Source organism: Piliocolobus tephrosceles, unplaced genomic scaffold, assembly GCF_002776525.5.
Source record: "Piliocolobus tephrosceles isolate RC106 unplaced genomic scaffold, ASM277652v3 unscaffolded_43, whole genome shotgun sequence".
NCBI classification, from domain to species: Eukaryota; Metazoa; Chordata; class Mammalia; order Primates; family Cercopithecidae; genus Piliocolobus; species Piliocolobus tephrosceles.
In genome coordinates this window covers 150,567-167,202 of record NW_022327642.1, presented here as the reverse complement: position 1 = coordinate 167,202, position 16,636 = coordinate 150,567, and the positions used below count along the sequence as shown (strand labels likewise).

At 32.9% G+C, this 16,636-nt stretch overlaps 1 pseudogene; it reads left to right on the top strand.

Moving 5' to 3' along the window:
• The first annotated feature begins 2,448 nt into the window (after positions 1-2,448).
• Positions 2,449-3,731, top strand: LOC113224839 (annotated as a pseudogene).
• The last annotated feature ends 12,905 nt before the right edge of the window (positions 3,732-16,636 follow it).

The following is a 16,636-nucleotide window of genomic DNA, read 5'->3' as shown; positions in this document are numbered from 1 at the left end:
GATCATAAAGTCTAGATTTCGAATGATACAAACATAGATAACTATTCAACAAAAGAGAAGACAAAATTAATACAGAAAGGTAAACTTTGTAATAAGTTGTTCTGGAACATTTGGAAATCCATATGAAAAACAAACAAATCTGGACATAGAACTTACACCTTATACAGAAATTAACTCAAAATCAATTACAGACCTAAAAGTATAATGCAAAGCTATACCATTTTAAATAAAAATCAGCAAAATATTGACATGATTTTGGATTTGTCAATTAACGTGTAGATACAACACCAATAATAGGCTGCATGAAAGAAAAAAACAATGATAGTAAACTTTATTAAAATTATTAACTACTGTGAAAGTGTAAAGAGAATTAAAAACCAGCTACACTGTAGGAAAAAATACTTGCAAAACATATCTGATAAAGTATTTGTATCCAAAATAGATAAATAAATTTTAAAATTCAATAATTAAAAATAAAAAATGGGCAAAATTCTGATACCTAAATAGATAATATATACAAACTATAGATAAGCATAGGAAAAGATGCTCTACATTATTAGTCATTAGATAAATGAAAATTAAAACCAAAATGAGATACTACTACATAGCTATCACAACAACAACAAAAAAATCGAACCATACCATTATACATAGCAACAGAGTCTCTTATTCATAGCTGTTGGGAATGTCAAATGGTACAACCACTTTGAAAAACATTTTGGCAGTTTTTGCAAAGTTAAGCAAGTCTTGCCATACAATCTAGTTATTATGCTCCTAGGTAATTTCCCAACTGATTTAAAAATTATATCCATGCAAAAGTCTGCATGTTAACGTTTAAAGCAGCGTTATTCATAAACAATAAAAACTGGAAGCAACAAAGATGTCCTTCAATAAGGGAAAGTCTAAACCACAGTTAATCCATATAATGATGTATTATTTTTTAACCAAAAATACTGTGCTATCAGTCATTAAAAAGCATAGATGAATCTTGAATGCATGATGCTAAATGAAAGCAGCCAGTCTAAAAACTGCATACTATGGTTGTAATGACAGGACATTATAGAAAAGGCAAAGCATAGAAATAGTAAAATTAACAGTGATTGTCAGTGACTAGTGGTTTGGGGTTGAAGGAACATTGAATAGGCGAAGCATAGATTTCATAGGCTGGTGAAACTATTCTGTATTACACTTAATGGTAAATAAAAGACATTAAGCATTTATTAAATCCAAAACTTTATAGCCCCCAAAAGTAAACCTTACTGTATTCACATTTAACATATCATTAGTGTAGCTGGAGATCTCAAGATGAATATGGAATATGAAAAAGTCTCTAAATGTATTACAAATGTATAAATGCCATGGTGGAAGAAGGTTCTAATCTAAGAAAACTTAAAAGTGAATAGTGATTGTAAAATGAAAAGCAAAAAGAATTATACATAGCATTCTACTTGATAAAGTATCCCTTCCTCTCCCTTCCTTCCTTCCTTCCTTCCTTCCTTCCTTCCTTCCTTCCTTCCTTCCTTCCTTCCTTCCTTCCTTTCTTTCTTTCTTTCTTTCTTTCTTTCTTTCTTTCTTTCTTTCTTTCTTTCTTTCTTTCTTTCTTTCTTTCTTTCTTTTTCTTTCTTTCAGTCTTGCTGTGTCACCCAGACTGGAGTGCAGTGGCTAGATCTCGGATCACGGCAATCCCTTCCTGCCGGGTTCAAGCCATTTCCTACCTCAGCCTCCTGAGTAGCTGGGACTACAGGTGCGTCCCACCCTGTCGGGCTAATTTTTTGTTTGTTTGTTTGTTTTGGTGTTTTTAGTAGAGATGGGGTTTCACCGTGTTGGCCAGGGTGGTCTCGATCTCCTGACCTCATGATCTGCCCTCCTTGGCCTCCCAAAGTGCTCGGATTACAGGCATGAGCCACAGCGCCCATTCACGATAAAGTTGTTTTTCATAAGGGCAAAGCTGAGCAGTTTTGAAAGCACTATATATGCCTACTGAAATAAAGCAAGTATGGAAATAGATGCCAGTTAGAGAGAATTAGGTTTCTCACTGTTGGAATTGGAGGTTAGACTTGAGCAAATTGAAAAGGCTATAATTATCAATGCCTTAATGAACTAGAGCTGAAGAAACTAGTATGGAATGTTCAGATTAATATAGGTAAAACTGTTTACATACAGAAATATTTATAGATATGTTTCTATACATGGGTTATTATACACACATACATGCCTCTGCTCTGTCAGCTTAGAGGGCCTAGAAAAAACAACACTTATTTTTCCACTCTCAGTCTTACTCAGCCTGGTCTCTTTCGCCAGGAAAACTCATTACATACAGTGCAGAAACAGATACACTTAAATGCATTCACGTGGAATGGGAGCCTATATAGGATGATCAAACACATCTAATAATCAAATTTAACTCTAGAAATCAAAAGAAAAAAATGAAAGGAGTATGTTGTTTAAATGAAGAGGGAATATGGGTGGATAGGCAGGAAAACTCCCAATATACTTTTGAATACTAACTCACCACTCAGATGTACAAAGCCACCTAGTAAAGACAGAATATATGTGCCCCTCAGCATCCGGGATGGGGAAGCAAAGCAGTGCAGAGGCTGGGAGGTGAAGTGCGAGCTCTCTGGACAGTGGCTCGCTCACGCCATCCAGACCGTAAGATTTACTCATGAATCGTTGACTGCTCTTGAAATTCCTAACGACCTGTTACAGACCATCCAGGATCTCATTTTGGATCTCCGAGTATGTTGCGTAATGGTCACATTGCAGCACACGGCGGAAGAAATAAAGAGATTAGCTGAAAAAGAAGACTGGATTGTTGATAATGAAAGACTGACTTCTCTACCATGTCAGTTTGAACAGTGCATCGTGTGTTCTCTGCAGTCACTGAGGGGGGTTCTGGAGTGTAAGCCAGGAGAGGGCAGTGTCTTTCAACAACCTAAAACACAGGAGGAGGTTTGCCAACTAAGCATTAATATAATGCAGGTTTTTACACACTGTCTGGAACAGTTGAGCATCAAGTCTGATGCAGATATAGATACTACACATCTCTGTTGATGTTTCTTCCCCTGATTTGTTTGGAAGTATCCATGAAGACTTCAGCTTGACCTCTGAACAGCGCCTTTTGACAGTCCTAAGTAATTACTGCTATCTAGAACGTCACACCTTCCTAAATATCGCAGAACATTTTGAAAAGCACAACTTTCAGGGAATAGAAAAAATAGCACAGTTTAGCATGGCCTCATTGAAAGAACTAGATCAAAGACTCTGAAAATTACATCGAGTTGAAAGCAGATCCCATCGTTTGCTACTTAGAACCTGGAATTTATGCAGGATATTTTGATTGTAAAGACTGCCTGCTTCCAACAGGTGTCAGAAACTATTTAAAAGAAGCACTGGTGAATAAAATTGCCGTGCATGCAGAGGTGTTCACTATTTCCAAAGAACTGGTCCCTCAGGTACTGTTCCAGGTGATAGAAGCAGTTTCTGAAGAGTTCAGTCGACTGATGCAATGTGTTTCAGCCTTCAGCAAAAATGGAGCTCTACAGGCAAGACTTGAAATCTGTGCTTTAAGGGACACTGTGGCTGTTTACCTGACACCTGAAAGCAAGTCAAGTTTTAAGCAGGCCTTGGAAGCCCTGCCCCAGCTTTCCAGTGGAGCAGATAAAAAGAGTGGCATGCACTTGCTGCTCACCTATTTCCAAGCAGCTTCTTCAACCGTGATGAAAACATAAATACCTGCCAAATAAAGTAAGTCCAGGAAAATAACAAGGCTAAGCACTAGCTTTTATCTCATTCTCATTCACTCTTAATTTGATGTGCGTCACTTCACATCCACGTGTTGCAGTCCCTGAGGCCCTGTGTGTTATCTGCGATGCAGTGTGAGTGCCGGTCACTGTGTTACACTCACAGGTGTTGGAGGGGCAGCCGCAGACTTCAGGGTCCCCTAAAGGAAAGACCAGGCTCCTCGTGGACGGCCAAGTCCCTGCCCGCCGTTGCCCCCTCCTTCAGCAGGTTACTTTCTCTCTGCCACCTCTTACCCAGTGAAGGATCTCGCTCAGTAGCTGGAAGAATGCTGCTCTCACACAGTCTCTTCTCTGAAACTTCAGGATGCTCCGTGGTCACCAGGCAGTGGGAGCTGTATACCAGCCGCGTGCACTTGCCCCACATTCACTGCTAACTGGCTTTACTGGAATAGGTTCAGGTCACTGTGACTTCTCTCACAAATCAGCTGCCCGCCCAACTCCATCATACCGTTGCATCTGAAAACTGAGGAATTCTCTATTTGTAGTCGGCTTGTCAAGGTTTTCAAAATTTTCTAAGGTTATTTTAAAGTCTCCTTTTTTAAAAGCTAAAATTAATGTCCTCATCAATGCAAGTATTTTTAGAGCACAGTGTAGCCATGTACAGTTTCCATTATTTAAAATAAATATGTGTTGGTTCATTTGATGTATGGGGGAAATCATAGTAACTGGAAATGAAAGTTTAATCTTTTACAAATGTGCTTGATAAAGCTGTTAAGAAATACACAGAATATTGTCCTTCCTAAGTATGTTAACTGTTGTATCTAACTCAACTATGAGCTAAATTTAAAAACTGCAACCATGAATGTTTGTGTTATTTTAAATATCTAGTGCAGCACATTCAGCCAATAAAGAATCTGCCTTTAATGTAAGTTGTAATTTACTTGAAAAAAAAGACAGAATATATATATGTCACATATAGACACATATATATGAATATATATATATACACAATCATAATTTAATGATGGAGTAATGCCCAGCTCAGTGCTTATTATCTCATCATGCTTTGCCTTAAAGAAGAGATTCTCTCATTCTCATAAAGTAGATGGGAGTGGAATTCTGCTTCATTCATGGGAGATCTTTCAGATAATTGACTATTTCTGCTAGTACTGTTACTGTTATTAACTCCTGGTAAACATAATGTTCACCTATTAGTAAATAATACTCTTGCATTCAGAATTAGAATTTATAAATCTCAATTGTATAGTTTCTTCAAGAATATATGTTCAAGCTCTTGAATTAAACATGGAGATTCTAATTAATCTCACTAGTAGAAATAAGCATAATATAATTTCTAAAAAGAAAACAACAATCTTAAGGGAACAAGTTCCCCTGTAGCTCCAAAGCACTATTTTAATTTCTCTCTTTATATTAAAATTCAAAAGAGAGAGTATGCAAAAGCTTTACCGATCGCTCACATTTTTGATCCATTTTAGTAAGAACTTGAAAAGAAGAGCAGTTAAAACAATAATGATTTCCATGCTTGTGTAACATTGGCTGTTTCTTGGAGATAATATTTTCATTCAATTATGTCTGCAAGCACCATAACTTCTATTGATGAACATGGATTGACATAGTTGTTTAAGCCTATAATGAACTAAATGTTACACAGAATACAATTTTCCTCTTCATTTACCTTAATTTATTCTAGTTGTAAATGCCATTGACTTCCATGATTACAGAATAAATCTCACTGTAGGATCAATTGCTACTGTTTAGAATAAAACTTCAGTTGCTTTTTAAATGATATCCACTGGGTATTCCATTTTAATTTAGTATAGCTTTTACAAAAATACTGGATCTCTAATGAATGACATACACAATTACATCTGAGCCATTTTATACATAATTATTGAAATTATGATAAACTTATTTTTCCTTACAATTCATTAATTTCACCATTTAAAAATATATACATACCTAAGCATATACTTCCAGGGCTTATTATGTAATTTACCTATTTGGTGTTAGAATTTTTTTTCTGCAAAATAAGAATGAATATTTCTTTATGCAAATTTTCTAATTGATTTCCTTCTCTTCTTGAGGAAGACCAAGATATTTAACAACTTTTGTCATCACTAATTATAATTGAAATATTTTTATTGTTCCAAGTAAAATTGAAGTTGAAAAGCAAGTCAATTTTAAGGAAACAACCTTACATGTATCTTTCACTTAATACAAATATGAACTTACACATATACAGTATTTTAAACAAATGGTTTTCAAACTTTTTAGTCTCCAAGTCACTTTACTCTGTAAATAAATTATTGTGGAGCAAAAAGGGCTTTTGTTGATAGGGTTGACATCTGTCAATATTTACATATTAAGAATTAAAACTGAGAAATTTTATAAAAATATGTATGCATACATTTCACTAGCTTTAAAACCAGTGGCCTAATCACATTGTCATTTTTGTGTTTTGTTCACTGAAAAATAAAAGACAATTTCAAACAACTGAAATGTTCTTGAGATCCCCACACCACCAATTTGAGACTATTTGATCTACTTTAATGTAAACAGTAGTTTTATTAAACTCTAGTTTAACTTTGAATGTGAATATGTCTATTAATTGTTATAGGCTGTAGCATATCTATATATACTAAATCTTATAAAGTTTCAAATGACATTTTTCTTTACGTAGTATCTCTAAAAGCACAATATATTACTTTAAAATCACTCGTTTTCCTTGATCAGATAAATGTGACTAAGAAGGAGGAGGAACAGCTTTTGTTAAAGAAGATAAGGTTTTAAACTTTGCAGAAATTTTAAACCTTACCCTTAGATGCTAAAGTGTGATTTTAAATGCTATCATGATTATTGTTTTATCCATATAATTTTAAAGCTTTAGTTACATGCCAACAGTTGTTTGTTGACAGATATCATTTACTTAAGTGTTTCTTCTGAGCAAATAAAAAAAAACCTTCACACTTTAAAATGTGATTGCCAATTTTGTATTAAAATTTAGATTACATACTGTTAATCATTAGCTCAATGGATAAACTGCTAGTTCTGGAGAAAGAAAAAGAAAACAATAATATATATTGGTATGTGTGAAATAAATATATGTAATGCCATAAATGTGTGTATATATGTGTAGATATCTAGATGCAGATAGAGAGATTATAGATAGATAGATAGATAGATAGATAGATAGATAGATAGATAGATAGACAGATAGTTGTGATGTTTATACTAATGCAATGTAGAAAAATTAAAAGCCTAACTGCTTTTCAGTAAATGTATTTCTGTTCTACGACTGGTACCCTAAGTAACTGACATTGTTGTAACAATGGAATGAAGTAAAAGGCTTGTTTATGGCGGGCATATCAGGATTGCCAAATTTATTGATAACAGGGATTAAAAATAAAGTGTTTTAAAAAGGAAAGAGCAGAGATTATGAGAATATTTAAAATGAAACTGATGATTTAGACTGAGTGACAATTGGGCAGTGAAGAGGAAATAATATTTCAAATAATCTGATAGATGAGTAGACACTGGACAGTGCATAGATGGAATGGTCTTTCTTACAGAGAAAAACGCTGATATCAGAGAGCATTTACATAAAGCTAACAAAAGTTGCCGATGGCTAGGGTGAATAAGTTCAGAGTGACATAAGAAGAGACTGCAGAAGTGAGCAGATATTAGATATCAAAGGAGTGTGGGTAATTTTTTCTCTATATTTATAGTAGAAACTATGTAACACTGTTCTCCGATGAAAAACAAATTGTATGTGTTTGTGAACATGAAGGGTGATAAAATTATGAACCAACTGAAGATGTCAAGTGCAGACTAGGAACAAGACCTATCCTAGACAAATTAATTCATAAGCTATGTTACATATAATTGCTGTTGTCAGTGTGCTCATGACTACAATTTAATATGCCCATAGTCTTTAATTCTACTCAAATTTATAGCCTATTTGTGGGAAGGGAGTAAAATATTTATTAGGGAATTAGGAAACAGACATTGGCTGAAGTATTAAAATATACAGAATATTAAATATATGGTAATTTTGTCATTTTACTCTTTTCTCAGAAAGCTGGCTTCTTCTTTTTAAGACTGTACAAACAAATCTAGTCTTTATTCATAAAATTCTAAAAAGGCATATTTATCAAAGTCTCTTTTCCCCTGGCTTCCATGCCTGGTGTACATGTATTCACAAACATGCTTACTACAGTGTTTATATCTATAATTATCCAGTCTGATCATTTTATCTAAACAGAAATAGATAAAAGTAAAATACTAACACTTGCTTTCATTACATTTGCATAAATGTCAGGTAGACCTACTAAACATCTATCAAGGCATACTACCTTGTAAGGGTGATTATCATAAGCTGACATACAAAGGTTTTCTTAGAGCTGTGAAATTTTGACTGTCTTCCTAGTTCATGTTTATTCCCTTTGAAATACATTATTGGCTGAAGTTTTTTGTCAGTCTTGATTCTTGCCACCAGGAACACAAAATTTTTTTAAAAGAAAAACTTTATCTGAAAAAAAAAATTAATAACTTAAATTTTTTTTTCTAAAAAAAGACATAAAGGTCAATCACATGAATAAATAAAATAAAAGGGGGGAAGTAAAGCAACTAAAAAAATAATTTTCATGAATCGTTAGGGTAAATGGTAGAGTAAGGACTTCTGGAAATTATTTTACAAAAGCAATACTAAAACTGACAAAATAAAATATTAGAATTAACTTCTTCGGAACTCCAGAAAATTTGTCAAAGGTTTGCAGCCATTCAGGGAGTGTTCATTAAAACACACACACAAAAAACGGCTGAGTCTTGGTAAGAACAGGCAGCTTCACCATGCTTCAATTTGTTCTATTCCCATATCACCCTGTCTAGCCCTGTAGTAGCCATAAAAACCAACAGACCATAATTATGGTGAAGCCAATTGCCTCACAGCCACCAATGGGAACAGAATGGAATTACAACTGCTTTTGAGACTGCTTAGAGCTTAAGGAAGAAAGAAAAAGTAAAGCAGACTAAAGTGAATCATCTGATACCTGGGGATGAGGGCCAATTACAATGTAAAATTGGGATGATTAAGTGAAATTGGAGCAGAAGCTTGATAGAGCTGCGAGAATTAATCTAGAGATTTCCAGACAAATAGAAAAGGAGTAATGGCCCTAAAGTGAGGTGTGCTGACATTTCCCAACAACAGCAAGCTACAGGAAGAGAGTGGATGGATAGTCAGGGAGTGTTAAAAGAGATCAGTGAGTTAGGTTCAGAGGTAGGAGGATAACAACAATTCACTGCTGATTTTATGTAGAATATTGGACTAAAATACCTTGAACATATAAATATGATTGTCTTTGATCCATAAAACTTTAAATTCAATTTTTAATTGAGGTAAAATATACTATCAATTTCATATTTCCTTTGCCCTTAGGAAGCAACTGGTCATGGTTCTTTGCTTGGTGAGGTGACCCAAACATTCATTGCCGAGGAGTCTGGACCACTGGTATTGTCTTGCCTGAACTACGTTGTTACAGGTTTTCATTGACTTTAATCATAAGACATGGTAGGACTAAGAAATATCCTAAGGCATCCCCTGTATCCCAGACATACTCCTTCTTACCTCCACTGTGTAGTAGGGGCATTATTTCCCACTGGCAATTCAGTATAAATCACCCAGTCAGTACAGTAATTCACTTCTTTGTTGATTCAGAGGCACGGGAAACACCAAGTGGCATGGCGGCAGTATTAACTTCTAGTTCAATACAATTATTGTTGTGTCCCTTGGTGGAATATTTCTTTGTCTTTGAAACTAAGAAGAATTTTGCAAGTGACTATCTAGGGCTAATGACACGCCCCTTTTTGCCCCTTGAATGAACCTGTAAATCCTGGATTTGAGGGAAAGTAAACCGCATTATAGATTGGGTGCTGATTTGGGTCATATACAAACTCCTGGAGAACTTTTTCCCACCCTGCAACGTATCAACACTTACACAGCAATGTAAGTTAGTCTTCACAATGCTGTACCATCATTCTATCAAGTCAGCTGTTTCAGAATGATGAGCATGAGAAGGCCAGTGAACTCCATGAGTATGAACCTATTGCTGCATTTCATTTGCAAGTCTCATTGTCCCGCCCACAGAGAGGGTTTTCCTTCACTGGTATCCATTAGGAATATCCTGGAAATGAGTTCCAACTGTCCACTTTGGTAATCTTCTCTATACAATGGCCAATATTAGGTCTTCAAATCCATTGTTTTTTTCATTTATTTAGGTTATCTTCAGTCTCTTTGGGAAGTAGTGTGTGGTTTAAATGTAAAGATCTTACTCACTTTTTACTTCATTCTTATGTAATCAATTTGTTAAAATGGATATTTTTCATATTTTATTATTCCATTATAAAAAAATTATATTAAGTATTTTATTTTGCTATGTTGCAAAATTTATTTCATAGTACCACTTTTTTTGTAAACAACTTAAGATTTGTTCATGTTTAGAATAATGATGCATTTGAATAAGTAATTTTTTGGTCTTTCTAATTGTTGCAGTTTTTTCTTTTATTTATTGCCCTATTACTCTGGGTAGCCTGCCTGGTTTAATGTTGAGTAGGAGTACTGAAGACAGACATCTGTTGTTTTTGATTTTTACTTGTCGTGAAGTTAGTGTGAAAGTATGTAATATTTTATCATTAAATATTGTATTAATTCTAGGCTTTTAGTAAACTTTCTTTGAAATTCTGGGGGAGTTCTATTTCTAATTGATTGTCAGTTTTGTTTTCTTTTGCAATGTTACATTCTGCCAAATGTTATCTATATATCTATAAAGATAATTATATATTTATTCTCCTTGAGTTTCTTAATATAGTAAATAAACGATTAATTTTCAAGTGTTATAGCAACCGCAGTTAACTTATATGACCCTTTAATATACTGATAATTTAAATTTGCAATTGTTCTTTAAAAATTTTTCGTATATTTATAAGGAATAATATTTTGTAATTTTATTTCCTTGTGACATTTTTGTCAAGGTTTGGTAAGTCAAACTTACTGAGCTCAGCAAATAATTTTAATAATGTTATCAACACCTTTACTTAAAAAAATTTATACAGACCAGTATAAAATCTTTAAATATTATATGGTAATCCCATGTGAAATATATTGGTATTGATATATCTTTGTGAGAATTTTTAAGTACATACACATTTGCTTTAAAAAATACAATACTTTTCATATTTTCTATTTTTATTTCTGTTTTGACATATTGTATTTTACATACATTATTCATTTTTAAATTATTATCATTTAGAGTTGTTTATAATATTCTTTTATTCTTTAAATTTTTTTAATACATTTAATGTCTATAGGATCTATAGGATATTCCTCCCCCACCACACCCCAGCATTGGAGATTTGCGTATTCTCTATTTCTTAAACACTATTGCTATGCAGCTATTGATTTTATTAATCCTTTCATAGAAAGAAAGTTTGGCTCTGAAACTGTCCATTTTCTCTCTCATAAATTTGTACTGTTATTCTTCATCTATTTACTTTAAGTGAAATGAACAATCCAGATTTGTTTTTGTTTTTGTTTGTTTGCTCTATATAGTTTTTTATGGTAGAATCTTAGAAAATGTATTGTAAATCTTTATTATTTTCTATTTTCATCTTGGAAAGCAATATATTTTATTTTACATATTATTTAGCTTTATTCCATATATCAAATATGCTGTGCTTTAATTATCCTTTAGTTAAGAATAATGTCAGTTACTTGTGATTGGTTAATTCTTGACTTATATATTGTGTTGCCTAACTTGAAAATATATATAGGTATCTTATTGTCTAGCTATCTTATCGTCATAATTTATAATTTTATCCCACTTTGTTATAGAATACATTTTGTATCTTTTCACTCCTTTGAAATGTATTAAGACTTGTTGAATTGTCCAGCAAATTGATTATCTGGTGAAAATTCCATACACACAATATAAGGATGTGTTGCAGTTTTTTGTCTTCTTTAAAAGTCTATTAGATTAATTTGATAGTGCTATTCAAGTCTTCTATATCTTAAGTCATTTGTTTTCCTTTTTTTAATCGATTACTGGTATAATCTTTTAAATTATTTAGTTCTTATGGAGGATAATTTTATTTTTTTCTTCAGACTTGTCAGTTTTTGCTTCATTTTTTTCAAGTTACTTTATTGGCTTCATATTCTTTTATTACTATTATATGTTTGTGAATTTACACATTCATTATTATGTAATCATGTTCATCTCTGATAATATCTGATGCCTTGAAGATTATTTTCTTTAATGTTAACATAGCTGAGTTTTATGCTTAGTGTTTACACATCTCCTTTATCAACATATTTAGATTTAAAAAGACCCATTGGTAAATAGATTTTATCTGTTTTTTAATTTTCATTCATTCTGAGAATGTTTGCCTTTACCATACATGCTTAGTCCATTTACATTTAATGTAATTTATATAATTGTGTTTAACTCTCCTTCTTACTAATTGTTTTTGGTCTATTACATCTGTAATCTGTTCAATTGCTTCCTTTTTTCTGGAAATCTCCATATTTTTTTTCTACTCTTTTGTTTTTGCACTGAAGGATTCCCCTTTATATTTCTAGTAGTGTGAGGCAAACTGGCAACAGATTTTCTCAAGTTTCTTAGCAAAAATACCTTTATTTGTCATGATTATGGAAGAAATGTAGTTGGATATAGAATTCTAGGTTAAGACATTTTATTTTCAAACAATTTATAATTGTTCTTTCATTGTTTTTTTTTTTTTTTTGCCCTTCATTGTTATTGATAAAAACGAGATCATCATTTCTATCTTGCTTTCCTTTATTTAATGGAATTTGTTGTCTCCAGTTGATTTCAAGATTGCATCTTCATTTTAGGTTTTCAGCAGTTTAAATGTGATGGACCTAGATATGTCTCATTTTGGAACATTATTCCTCTCTGGTTCAATTTAATTGACCTCCAAAAATAAGTTTTGTCCTAGCACACAATTATTTACACATAAATTGCTTTGCCCTGGGAGAGGTTGAGTTTTAGTTTTTATTGTGGTGATTTTATTTTAGTTTAGTCTTTAGTCTAAACTAAATAGACCCCTTAATCCTATTGTTTAATCCTTATCTTTTTGGCATAATTTGTGGATTTTCACTGAATGCCTGAGATTTTTGCCAAAATTTTTTAACTTGGATTTTGTATTACTAATTCTATACATACAGCCTTGAGTAGCTGCACTAATCTCCCTTCAGGGAATTTTGTCTTCCTAATGTAGTTTACTTCTATGTTTCTGCAAGTATGCAGTCTCAGCCTTGTTTTGCTTAGTGAGTTGTCAACCATAGTTTTCAGATGAAGTAGTATATTTTATATTTATTTGTCAGTTTATTTCTTTGTTTCTTTTTCTTTTCCAGGATTCCCCTCCTCAGAAGGCAGCCACTCTTCAAGTTCTTTTTGAACTTGAAGCCAACTTGAAGTTATTTTTCCTTAATTCAGTAAAGTGGCTTGTATGAATTAGAATATTTTTCTCATAAAAAAAAAAATCTTAGTAATTAAAGTGTTTTATTCTTCCCTTCTACACTTTATTATCTTTTGCTTTCTGTCTGCTTTGGATTTGTCATCAATGTCTCCAAAGAATTACATATATAATATGTAGTTTACATAGTTTATTGCTGTTTGTTCTTAAAGAAAAATTACTTATATATTATTTATTATAATAGTTAAAAAGCTGAATTTCTGCAAATACATTTTTATTTTAGATATACTTTTTAAATACAAAAGCATTGAATTCATTTAAATATTAAAATTTAAAAAAATCTTAAATTAGTGGATTTTAAATATACATAATTTTAAAAAATAATAATGCTAAATAAATAAACAGTGGCTATGAAAACAAATTGATTTCATTAATAATGTACTAACTGCTTTTGTTCAGTGCTTTAAGTTTATACATGTACTTACTATCTACTTGATTCTAACATAGTCGTAGAAATCAGACATTATACTCCCATATACACACATAATAAAATGTAATCATACAAATAAAGTCAGTTATACACTTACCTATTATTACCTATTACTAGGAGGCTCAGCCTTGACTTATACTTGTTTTATAAAAACGCATCCAATATTGATTCTCAAATCCCAAACATTTTTCCTCCAAAAGTCTTTTGAAGCTTCTTAGAGGAAGAAGATTTGGTACAGGTCAAGATCAAGAACACATGGAAGACTTTCGACTGGGAAATAAGAAAGGAGATGGGCATCACGTTTCTGAAATCACAATCTCCTAGATTCTAAACCTGTATCATGGAGTTTTCATAATATTTATGACCAAGTAGGAATTTTGTTGTTTTCCCTTTTTCTATGATAAAACAGTGTTTTCAGTAGAATTAAAATTATGTGAGTAGAATTAAAATTATGATTTCCCTGATTTGATTTATAATAAAAATTAGACCAATCATTTAAATATACATGTTTTACTGAATGGACAAAAGCTGGAAGCATTTCCCTTGAAAACCGGCACAAGACAAAGATGCCCTATGTCACCACTCCAATTCAATATAATATTGGAAGTTCTGGCCAGGGAAATCAGGAAAGAGGAAGAAATAACGGGTATTCAAATAGAAAGAGAGGAAGTCAAATTGTCTTTGTCTGCAGATGACATGATCCTGTATCTAGAAAACCGCATCGTCTCAGCCCCAAATCTTAAGCTGATAAGCAATGTCAGCAAAGTCTCAGGATACAAAATCAATGAGCAAAAATTGCTGGCATTCCTATACACCAACAGGCAAGCTGAGAGCCAAATCACTAATGAAATCCCATTAACAATTGCTACAGAAAGAACAAAATGCCTAGAAATACAGCTAACAAGGGAGCTGAAGGACCTCTTCAAGGAGAACTACAAACGACTGCTCAAACAAATCAGGGAGAACACATACAAATAGAAAAAGATTTCATGCTCATGGATAGGGAGAATCTACATTGGGAAAATGGTCATATTGCCCAAAGTAGTTTATAGATTTAATGCTATTCCCGTTAAACTACCATTGACATTCTTCACAAAATAATGGATTCCCTATATAATAAATGGTGTGGGATAACTGATTAGCTATATGCAGAAACGGAAACTGGACCCTTTCCTTACACCACATACAAAAATCAACTCAAGATGGATTAAAAACTGAAATGTAAAACCTATAAAAACCCTAGCAAAAATTCTAGGCGATACCATTCAGGATGTAGGCACAGGCAAAGATTTCATGACAAAAATACCAAAAGCAATTGCGACAAAAGCAAAAACTGATCAAAGGAATCTAATTCAACTGAAGAGTCCCTGCACAGCAAAAGAAACTGGCATCAGAGTGAACAGACAGCCTACAGAATGGAATACAATTTTTGCAATTTATCCATCTGACAAAGGTATAATATCCAGAGTCTATAAGGAACTCAAATTTGTAAGAGAAAAAAAAAACTACTAAAAAGTAGGCAAAGGACGTGAACAGACACTTCTCAAAAGAATGCATACCTGCAACTAAAAAACATGTGAAAAAAAAAAGCTCAATATCGTTGATCATTAGAGAAATGCAATTCAAAACCACAATGAGATACCATCTCATGCCAGTCAGAACAGCTATTGCTAAAAAGTCAAAAAACAACAAATGCCAGAGGGGATACAGAGAAAAAAAGTACTCTTTTACACTGTTGGTGAGAAGGCAAATCAGTTCCAGCATTGTGAAAGACAGTCTGGCAATTGTACAAAGACCTAGAGGCAGAAATACCATCTGACCCAGCAATCCTATTACTGGGTATATAATCAAAGGAATATAAAACATTCTGTTATAAAGATATGTGCATGCGTATGTTCATTGCAGCACTATTCACAATAGCAAAGATATGGAATCAACCTAAATGCCCATCAACGTTAGACTGGATAAAGAAAATGTGTTACATATATACCATGGAATACTATGCAACCATAAAAAGGAATGAAATCATGTCCTTTACAGGGACATGGAGGGAGTTGGAAGCAATTTTCCTCATCAAGCTAATGCAGGAACAGAAAACCAAACACTGTGTGTTATGACTTATAAGTGGGAGCTGAATGATGCGAATACATGGATACACTGGGGAGAATAACATATACTGGGGCCTGTAGAGAGGTTGGGTGGAGGGAGGGAGAGCAGCAGGAAGAATATTTAATAGATGCTGGGCTTAATACCTAGGTGATGGGATGATCTGTACAGCAAAACATCACAGCATACATTTACCTATGTAACAAGCCTGCACATTCTGTACATGTACCCCTGAACTTAAAATAAAAGTTGAAGAAAAAAAATGCATGTTTTAAAACTTAATATGCAAATCTAAATCAATATTATTATACAACTATAGTGGCTAAAAGTTGATTTTTGTGATATTCAGACTGCTTAATAAACCTGATAACAACTACATTACTAATATTTAAAAAGATGGTATTTGTTAAAATTCTTAATGGTTTACCTTGCACAAAGTATAGAAATATATCTGATTAATTATTTCTAGTTTGTATAGAAATTAAAAAGATCTCAAAATATTAAATATATGGAGTTGCATATGATAATATATGGAAGATTGGTGTATGTTTTTTAACTGTGAACTTTGTAATTGAATTATTTTGGATTTATTGTAGGATACAGTATAGTAACAAAATTAGAGATAGTCTCTAGATAAGAACGTTCATTTCTGTAGTAAAATAGGTGACAACACATAAAAAACAACAAAACACAAGGCTGCTAAACATTTTCATCTAGATATTCTATATGTAACTCATCTCAGCACATTTGAAGTCTAATTTATCGCAGACCTCCTCAATCTGTTCTTCCA